This window comes from Moschus berezovskii, chromosome 3 (assembly GCF_049115385.1).
Source record: "Moschus berezovskii isolate FMDL1 chromosome 3, NW_MosBer_1.0, whole genome shotgun sequence".
Classification (NCBI taxonomy): domain Eukaryota; kingdom Metazoa; phylum Chordata; class Mammalia; order Artiodactyla; family Moschidae; genus Moschus; species Moschus berezovskii.
Window position 1 is genome coordinate 62,443,962 of NC_142462.1, and position 11,106 is coordinate 62,455,067.

The 11,106-nt window shown below is 36.9% G+C and overlaps 1 protein-coding gene across 2 annotated transcripts in view; it reads right to left on the minus strand.

The window, feature by feature from the left end:
* FOXP2 (forkhead box P2) overlaps positions 1–11,106 on the minus strand; it is a 341,699-nt gene that overhangs the window by 197,228 nt on the left and 133,365 nt on the right. Inside the window, exon 3 of one of the 2 annotated variants that reach the window (XM_055420840.2) lies at positions 9,005–9,062. The exons of the other annotated variant lie outside the window; for it this stretch is intronic. The gene's annotated coding sequence lies outside the window, so the exon portion shown is untranslated. The remainder of the gene's footprint in view (positions 1–9,004; positions 9,063–11,106) is intronic. 2 annotated transcript variants of the gene reach the window in all.

The window sequence follows — 11,106 nt, forward strand, 5'->3', positions numbered from 1 at the left end:
CTGTGCTTCCAAATTCATTGCTATTAAAATAATCAAGATCAACATACCCTAAGATCTGTTTAGAAAATCTGGCCATTTAGTACAACCATTCCAAGCAATTATAGTTTGAATTTCTTAAGGAGTTTTTTGGGAAATCTTGCAAAACAATTTAAGGAAGGAAGGATAAACCAACCTGATGGCTGACTTTGAAAGAGCCACCAATAAATGTCATCAGTAAGAGGAGATTTCTAGCACTACATGAAAGGTTTCAGGTTTTCCTAAGTATCTGAGATATTCAAGAGTCAAACTGCTCTCATACTAAAACTACAATTTAAAATAGAAAAAAGAAACTATTCTTGAGGCAAGATGAGAACTAAAATATTAGATACTGGATTTGCAGAAGTCACACACTTTTACTATTTTGTTGGTAAAATGATATGCTAGAACATCTTTTAGCCATTTAAATGCCTAATAATTTCAGGCATTTATCGTTATTCTTTTCTCAATATGGAGACTAAAGAGACAGAGATTAAGTAAAATGTGCAAGATTCCATGATGAGTGGAAAAAATGGAATGATAAAGTAAGAAAAACTATAGTGGAAAAGGTGAAGGTAGCAGAGAAATGTTAAGAAAACCAAGTAGAAATGGAGAATGCAGGATTAAAGGTATAAATAGAATCCATAGAGAAAACACAATGAATCTTAAATGTAAGCGAATTTCAAAATAATTTCACATTTTGTCTTTAATTATGTACTGACATTGTTTGTCACTTTGTCATTTAATTTAGCTTGTACAACACCTCCAAACATCTTAAGGTAAAATTCATAGCCTAAGTCTTAAATCTTCTGGAGAGCTCCCTTAACAATATTAATGCTCTATCTATTTCTTCCTCTTACTTTAGTTAAGGTAGAGAAGTCAAGGGAATATATACTTAACATCCTAATGGATTACAGAAAGAGTCAAGTGCTTGGGAAGCTAAGAAAAGAGAAAATGTGACCTCCTAGAAAGCTATTTTCTCTCAAATTTAATTTATGGGATCTTTGTATTATATACACAGTATACACTTACTTATATGACCAGAGACACAGCAATCAGAGAAGTAAAAGTATATTTATTATCTATTTTCTATTTAACAAATATTAAAGTAAGGGTTTTTTTCTCAATCATTAGAAATAACATTAGTATTTCAGATCTTGAGTTATTGGAAAATGATAAAAAAAAAGGGGGGGGAGGGATAGAAATGATCAATGTTGCAGTTCAGTGCTGCATGAATGAAAATGCTCATGGTCATTGTTTGATGTGGTTGACAAGACAAGCTCCATGTTTTAGAAACTCCCTTCCCTTGACCTTATTCAACAGAAGACAAGATAACTTGATTCATTTTTCCCCTCTTTACATTCTTTTGCTGTTTTCTCTTGCTTTAAAAACTGTGGATGTTAGAAAACTTTTTTTGTTTTTCCAGAAATCTCTCCCACTTCCAGGGATTCATCTATCACTTCTGGATTATTTCACAAATATTTATCTGACTCTGAGTTTTCTGCCAAACTCTTCATAATTTTCTAAAAGCTTGCTATTTCAATTTACTTTCATTCCATCACCTCAAATTCAACATTTCTAAAACTCAATTCATGACATGCCAGTCTCAATAACTCTTTAAAGATTACCTTTTTCCAGATCATTTACAACTAAAGCACCCTCCAGAAGGATCAGTGTTGACAAATCTCCACCAAACACTGCTTTCACTATGTCACTGTGCTATGCTGTCGCTTCAGTTGTGTCCGACTCTTTGCAACCCCATGGACTGTAGCCTGCCAGGCTCCTCGTTCCATGGGATTCTCCAGGCAAGAATACTGGAGTGGGTTGCCATGCCCTCCCCCATCACTATATCACATCCCTATCAGAAACCTTTAACAACATCTACTGCCTAAACCATAAAGTACAGACTCAAGAGCTTGACATTTTGGGCTCTATACAACTGGCATCACTTCATGGGAAATAGATGGAAAAACAGTGGAAACAGTGTCAGACTTTATTATTTTGGGCTCCAAAATCACTGCAGATGCTGATTGCAGCCAGGAAATTAAAAGACGCTTACTCCTTGGAAGGAAAGTTATGACCAACCTTGATAATATATTGAAAAGCAGAGACATTACTTTGCCAACAAAGGTCCGTCTAGTCAAGGCTATGGTTTTTTCCCGTGGTCATGTATGGATGTGAGAGTTGGACTGTGAAGAAAGCTGATCGCCGAAGAATTCATGCTTTTGAACTGTGGTGTTGGACAAGATTCTTGAGAGTCCCTTGTACCGCCAGGAGATCCAACCAGTCCATTCTAAGGGAGATCAATCCTGGGTGTTCATTGGAAGGACTGATGCTAAAGCTGAAGCTGCAATACTTTGGCCACCTCATGCGATGAGTTGACTCACTGGAAAAGACTCTGATGCTGGGAAAGGTTGGGGGCAGGAGGAGAAGGGGACGACCGAGAGTGAGATGGCTGGATGGCATCCCCGACTCTGTGGACATGAGTTTGAGTGAACTCTGGGAGTTGGTGATGGACAGGGAGGCCTGGCATGCTGTAATTCATGGGGTCGCGGAGAGTCGGACACGACTGAGCGACTGAACTGAACTGAACTGAACTGACAACTGGCAATGTATATTTTTTAGCCCTTCAATCTCTTAATGTTCCTTTAATGTGACACCTGTATGCTGATCAAAACAAACTACTGAATATTTACTCTTGCCTAACCAATCTCACAATTTCCCATCTCTACATCTTTGATGACATCTTTTGAAAATTTCTCCATCAAAAATCACCCTTTACGTTCTCTACTGAATTCTCTTTCTTTAAGCCTAACATAGATGCTTGTCGTTGTTCAGCCGCTAAGTCCGCCTCTTTGAGACCCTATGGACTGTAGCACGCCAGGTTCTTCCATCCTTCACTATCTTCCAGAGTTTGCTCAAATTCATGTCCATTGAGTCAGTGATGCTAACATCTCATTTTTGCCACCCTCTTTCTTTTTGCCTTCCCTGGTGGGAAGGACTTTCCTGGTGGCTCAGATGGTAAAGTGTCTGCCTACAATGCAGTAGACCTGGATTTCATCCCTGGGTCAGGAAGATCCCCTGGAGAAGGAAACTGCACCCCACTCCAATATTCTTGCCTGGAAAATCCCATGGATGGAGGAGCCTGGTAGGGTACAGTTCACAGGGTCACAAAGAGCTGAACAAGACTGAGACTTCACTTTCACTTTCTTTTTGCCTCCAGTCTTTCCCAGAATCAGAGTTTTTTCCAGTGAGTTAGCTCTTTGCATCAGGTGGTCAAAGTACTGGAGCTTCAGCTTTAGCATCAGACCTTCCAATGAACACCCAGGACTGATCTCCTTTAGAATGGACTAGTTGGATCTCCTTGCAGACCAAGGGACTCTCAAGAGTCTTCTCCAGCACCACAGTTCAAAAGCATAATTCTTTGGCGATCAGCTTTCTTCACAGTCCAACTCTCACATCCATACATGACCACTGGACAAACCATAGCCTTGATTAGAAGGACCCTGGTTGGCAACGTAATGTCTCTGCTTTCTAATATGCTATCTAGGTTGGTCATAACTTTCCTTCCAAGGAGTAAGCGTCTTTTAATTTCATGGCTTCAATCAGCATCCACAGTGATTCTGGAGCCCAAAAAGATAAAATCTGACACTGTTTCCACTGTTCCCCCATCTATTTGCCATGAAGTGATGAGGACAGATGCCATGATCTTAGTGTTGTGAATGTTGAGCTGTAAGAATAACTATCATCAAAAAGACAAGAAATGGTAAATGTTGACAAGGATGTGGAGAAAAGGCAATCCTCATACATGATTAGTGGGAATGAAAATCAGCACAGCCACTATGGACAACAGCATGGAGGTTCCTCAAAAAATTAAAAGTAGAACTACAATACAATTCAGCAATTCCATTCCTGGGTATTTATACAAAAAAAATTGAAAACATGAATTCAAAAGGATATATGTACCCTGATGTTTATAGCAACATTACTTATAATAGCCAAAATGTGGAAACAACCTAAGTGTCCATTGACAGATGAATGGATATACATTTACATGTGTGTGTGTGTTTGTGTGTGTGTGTATAGACATCCATCATAAAAAGAATGAAATCTTGCCATTTGTGATAACATATATGGACCTGGAGGGTATTATGCTTAATGAAATAAGTCAGATAAAGGCAAGTATTGTATATTTTCACTTATATATGGAATCTAAAAGAACAAAATAAATAAACAAATATAACAAAATAGAAACAGACTCACAGATACAAAAAACAAACTAGTGGTTAACAAAAGGGAGAGGGGTGGAATGAGGTGAAAAATAGGTGAAGGGATTAAGAGGTACAAATTGCCAGTTATAAAACGAGTAAATTACAAGGATGTAATGCACAGAACATTCACTGGAATAGACTCTGATGCTGGGAGCGATTGGGGGTAGGAGGAGATGGGGACGACAGAGAATGAGGTGGCTAGATGGCATCACCGACTCGATGGACATGAGTTTGAGTGAACTCCGGGAGTTGGTGATGGACAGGGAGGCCTGGCATGCTGTGGTTCATGGGGTCGCTAAGAGTCGGACACGACTGAGTGACTGAACTGAACTGAACTCAATGCACAGAACAGGGGATATTGTCAACACTTTATAAGAACTTTATATGGTGTGTAATCTATAAAAATCAAATTACAATGTTGAACATCAGAGTCTACATATTGTAAGTCAACTATACTCAATAAAATAAGATAAAACAAAATACTTATAGCACTTTCTGGTTACCACAGCACATCCACTGTGGTTTGATATTTGTGTGCAAGTCTTACTGTCTACTCAGCCAAATCATAAGTCCCTGAGGATATTACACATTATAAATACTCAGTTTTCATTGAATGAATGAAGGTTTTCCCACTTCCCACCTCCTCCTACTCTCAATTCAGCTCAATCTCTCCTCATTCATTGTTCCAGCAGGTATTTATGGAGCTCTATTATTCAGCAGGCACTGGAGATAAGCAGGACATACATGATCCCTGCTGTCAATAGAGCTCACAATCTAGCATGGAAGACAAACATTAAAATATAAGTTTGTGTGTGGCAAGTGTGACATATACATGTTGTGGAAGCCTACAGGAAGCAGACATACTCTTCTGCTAACTACTAAGTCACTTCAGTCATGTCCGACTCTGTGCGACCCTATAGACAGCAGTCCACCAAGCTCCCCATCCCTGGGATTCTCCAGGCAAGAACACTGGAGTGGGTTGCCATTTCCTTCCCCAATGCATGAAGGTGAAAAGTTAAAGTGAAGTCACTCAGTCGTGTCCGACCCTTAGCGACCCCATGGACTGCAGCCTACCAGGCTCCTTTGTCCATGGGAGTTTCCAGGCAAGAGTACTGGAGTGGGTTGCCATTGCCTTCTCCGAGACATACTCTAGTTAGTACAAAAAAACCTCATTGTTGCTTTCTTATAAATTAGACACATTTCATATCATAGCAAATAGTGAATTATGACAATTATGACCAAATAAAAGGTAACATATAATGCTTATCATAACCTTGTATTAAATACAAATTTCCTGGTGTTGGTTGTAATAGAAATCATTGACTAATTCAACATAAGGACAAGGATATATGCTGGTTACTTTATATAGTATTTTTTTTAGTCTTTACAATCTCGCAAGGTAGATATCTTTATTCCTACCTAAGAATAAGATACGGAGAAGGCGATGGCACCCCACTCCAGTACTCTTGCCTGGAGAATTCCATGGACGAAGAAGCCTGGTGGGCTGTAGTCCATGGGGTTGCAAAGAGTCGGATACGACTGAGCGACTTCACTTTCACTTTTCACTTTCATGCATTGGAAAAGGAAATGGCAACCCACTCCAGTATTCTTGCCTGGAGAATCCCAGGGGCGGCAGAGCCTGGTGGGCTGCCGTCTATGGGGTCGCACAGAGTCGGACACGACTGAAGCGACTTAGCAGCAGCAACAGAAGAATAAGATAAGGAAATAGGCTTCAAGAGATTCAGTTAATCTACCCAGAGTCTTATAAATGGAGACGAAAGATAGGCTTCAGGCTCCAAAATGGATATCTCTTGTTCTCCATGCCATGAGTAAACTGTTCTAAGTTTTCCACACAAGTGCATTTAGCAATGACGGACTGGATATCTCAGACCCTCCTCCACAGGGTGTAGCCTTGTGCATCTGGCCACATGCAGCAACATCATAATATTTTAAGAAGCATTTTATTCTATAAAATTCCTATAAGACTATCTATTTCACTCTTCCTTTTAAAAAATATTCTTTAGTAGAATAGGAAATCCGAAAAGATGATGCTGTGAAAGTGCTGCCACTCAATATGCCAGCAAATTTGTTTAATAAACTCAGCAGTGGCCACAGGACTGAAAAAGGTCAGTTTTCATTCCAATCCCAAAGAAAGGCAATGCTAAAGAATGCTCAAACTACCACACAATTGCACTCATTTCACACGCTAGTAAAGTATAATACTCAAAATTCTCCAAGTCAGGCTTTACCAGTATGTGAACTGTGAACTTCCAGATGTTCAAGCTGGTTTTAGAAAAGGCAGAGGAACCAGAGATCAAAATGCCAACATCTGTTGAATCATCAAAAAAGCAAGAGAGTTCAGTAAAAATCTATTTCTGCTTTATTGACTATGCTAAAGCCTTTGACTGTGTGAACCACAAGACACTCTGGGAAATTCTTAGAGAGATGGGAATACCAGACCACCTGACCTGCCTCGAGAAATCTGAATGCAGGTGAGGAAGCAACAGTTAGAACTGGACATGGGACAACAGACTGGTTCCAAATAGGGAAAGGAGTACATCAAGGCTGTACATTGTCATCCTGCTTATTTAACTTAAATGCAGAGTATATCATGAGAAACACTGGGCTGGATGAAGCACAAGCTGGAATCAAGATTGTTGGGAGAAATATCAATAACCTCAGATATGCAGCGGAGAAGGCAATGGCAACCCACTCCAGTACTCTTATCTGGAAAATTCCATGGATAGAGGAGCCTGGTAGCCTGCAGTCCTACCATATCAATAACCTCAGATATGCAGATGATACCACCCTTATGGCAGAAAGTGAAGAAGAACTAAAGAGCCTCTCGATGAAAGTGAAAGAAGAGAGTGAAAAAGTTGGCTTAAAACTCAATATTCAGAAAACTAAGATCATGGCATCTGGTCCCATCACTTCATGGGAAATAGATGGGGAAACAGTGGAAACAGTGGTTGACTTTATTTTTTGGGCTCCAAAATCACTGCAGATGGTGATTGTAGCCATGAAATTAAAAGACACTTACTCCTTGGAAGGAAAGTTATGACCAACCATGACAGCCTATTAAAAAGCAGAGACATCCCTTTGCCAACAAAGGTCCGTCTAGTCAAAGCTATGGTTTTTCCAATGGTCATGTACGGATGTGAAGGTTGGACTGTAAAGAGCGCTGAGCACCAAAGAATTAATGCTTTTGAACTGTGGTGTTGGAGAAGATTCTTGAGAGTCCCTTGGACTGCAGGGAGATCTAACCAGTCCATTCTAGAGGAGACCAGTCCTGAATATTCATTGGAAGGACTGATGCTGAAGCTGAAACTCCAATACTTTGGCCACCTGATGTGAAGAACTGACCCCTTGGAAAGGACCCTGATGCTGGGAAAGATTGAAGGCAGGAGGAGTAGGGGACGACAGAGGATGAGATGGTTGGATGGCATCACTGACTCAATGGACATGAGTTTAAGTAAACTCTTGGAGTTAGTGATGGACAGGGAGGCCTGGCGTGCTGCAGTCCATGGGGTCGCAAAGACTCGGAGACGACTGAGTGAGTGAACTGCTGACTGAGAATGGGAAAATGAGGACCACAAAGGCATAGTCTGTCCTTGATAGTTGTTTTCAAATCAAACTCTCTTTTAAGTTTAGGATAAAAATATAAATAACTGCTTATTTTTAATATACATAAAACATAGCAAAAAACACCTTCTAAAAGTTCTTTTTAAATATTCTGCATCACAGTAAATTGTCCATCTCAAAGCCATATTGCAGATTTCTTGCTTATATTTCTTTCAGTATTTGGAATAAAATGTGTTTTATCTTCTAATTCCTATAACAAGAATTCAGAAACCAATGTTGGAAGGAAGTATTCAATTTCATTCTTTAGCAGTGCATGGATAGACTGTAATAATTTTCTAAAATATATTTATCAGTGTTCAATTCTATAACTCACAGAGTTAATATTTTATTCCAGGATAAATATTTCACCCCAGGTTAAATATTTCATTATTTACATATTATAATTTATTTTTTATTTTTTCCCTGGAATATGAAATTTTAGAAATTCTGATTAGTTCACTGCAGAATTTCAAGTAAATGCATGGTAAAATAACTCCTTAGAAAGGTTACATTTTTTTCCTAAAGGAACATATAAAATTATTTCAAGGCATTAAATAAAGCTTCCTTAGATGTTATATAAAATGACACTTGTACCATGATTTTCATACATATGAGATTTGATACTTTGATTTCAAAGCATTATTTTTGGCTATGGTATATTAATGAAGTGCTTTATAACTGAAAACAAACAAACAGATAAACAAACATAATTCTTATGCATAAGCCAATATCCAACATGATACAACTAACCCTGAAAAATTAGATGCCTATCACTCACTCCAAAAAAAGTGAAATACTTTTTAACCACAGAATATTATATTTTGTCCATCAGGTAGCCCAATGTCTTTGTTTTCAAGATGTTCAGTGACCTCCTCAAACTTATATAACTCACTTGTGCCAGAGTCAGAATAAGACCTCTAGGTTTAATTCACTTTGGCCTTTTACTATTCCATTCTCGAACTATTTAACACAGAATTATAAAAAATTTTAAATGACCTATTGGGAAAGAGAACCTTATATAAGATACCTACAATGAAGGAAGTGATTACAATGCTATATACTAATATTCATCTAAATAGCAAAGCAATGGCATTTACCTTAAATTTACGTCTCTGCTCTGCACAGCTGTTGAAGAACCACAAGTCTGTCTCATGGCTGTAAATGTAACAAGAACAATAATGCGACCAATTTTCATACCTAAACTAAATTAAGTAGATTTGTCATAGGCTAGAAAATTGATAATGAATTTCACAAAAACTTTTTAAGTTACAGATTATGGAAGTGTGCATGTGTGTTTATGCAGAAGTGTTTGCGTGTATGTTTGTGCACGCACAGACATGTGTGTGCATTTACTGTTTTTAATAATCTGGAAATTAGTTTTATGAAATTGAAAGTATTACATATTATCCTTTGGCTAACTTTTCTCATTATGGAACATCATGAGTACATCAGGTCTAAAAGTGTAAGTAGTAGATATAGATAAATAAAACAAATGAGAGGCTTCGGCTGTTATTAGATTATGTTTTTCTGGGATACATAATAAGAACATAAAGAACATATGGTAATTTTTAGGTTAATATCAGCTCCCATTTGCATCACAATCTTTATATATTATTCACCAATATGTCATTTACCAATGTACCTACTGACTGGACCTATTCAATTGGTGTTTCATGTAATGAATATAATATGCAAACATGTTTCAAACACATATATTCAGATATCTATACATGAAAGTGAAATCGCTACTATGATCGGTACTCAAGCTTGTCAGATATGATTTTCTTCTTTCCATTTTGCATTAGATATGCTAATATCTATGCCATGTGTAGCACAAAAACCTGAAAAAGTGTAAATGAAAAAGGAATAGTAGATAAATACTAGTCTGCTAGAAATATTCTCTCTGCCATGTCACACTTCAAATCTGGCTACCACTTTTAAACATTTAAAAGAAATTCAGTTGTATATAACAAAGCAACCAAATATTGTTCTTGTGACTTGAGCCATTAAAACAGATTCTTTAAAAAAATCTGTCCTTTCTTTCAAATGTTATAAAATCATTCTCTATCAAAACTATGTTTTAAAATAAAAACCACATATCTCTTTTGGTCTTCTAAAAATATGCCTGATAAAATACAAACCACCACCATCTATTATTAACACCAAATAGTTTGCCTTGAAGTAGATTTTGAAACATTTTAAATTATCCTTTTTTTAATCCTAAAAGATAATCTACACTAACTCCCTTATGAAAGGTTGATTAAACTCTTAGGTAAGTAAAAAAAGAAGTAGGCTGTGAGAGAATCATGGAATTTTTAAAGTATTACTTTCATATTAAATGGTTAAAATTTTTAACAGAAACATTTTACCCTTTTCTTTAACATAAGTGGAAAATAGTGCAACGCACATTAAACAGTATTTGTAGATGCAAAGATAAGCATTACCTTATATCTCCTTTTGACAAATGTGTAAGCTAGTATAAAATGCTATCAGATTTTTATTAGATTTTTAATACAATCCCAGCATGTTTCCAGTTGCTAAGCTTATCAAGAACTACGAAATACTAACATTGTAGACTCATATTAATTGCAGTGCATATTTTGGTGAAAAATGCATCTTCATTCATTATTTAAAAGTTTTTATTCATAAAAACCAACTAAATCTTCAGTCTTATGACATTTTGGCATGAGATCCCACTAAAAATACAAAGCAACAATAAAATGCTACAGTTTTAAAATATGTACAATGGATATGTATTCTAAATAATATGAATCACAAAACATTAAATATAAGTGACACAATGAATGTTTGTGGAGATGATTAGCAACTGAAATTGTTAAAAGGTATTTATAATACTGTTAATCACCCTTTGGTGGTGATAAAATTGAAGAGCTCTGCTCAAAATTTTATTTAAACAACATTTGGTACATGACATTATGTGTGTATATGTATTTTCCAAGAAAAAAAAAAAGTAAATTTTAGCTAAATAAAGTAGCACATTTTGCCTTCCAATACAACAAGAAAAAAAGAAAGCAGAAAATCTAAAGCCCAGCCATTCTTTCCAAAGATACCGTGGTAACCAACAATAAAGAAACTTCTCCTGGACTTAGCTTTGGAGAGTAACAACTTAGTATTTTGTCTGTTTTGTCAAGAGCTATGATAAAAATAGAATTAGGACAATATGTAGTGTTTTTTAGGT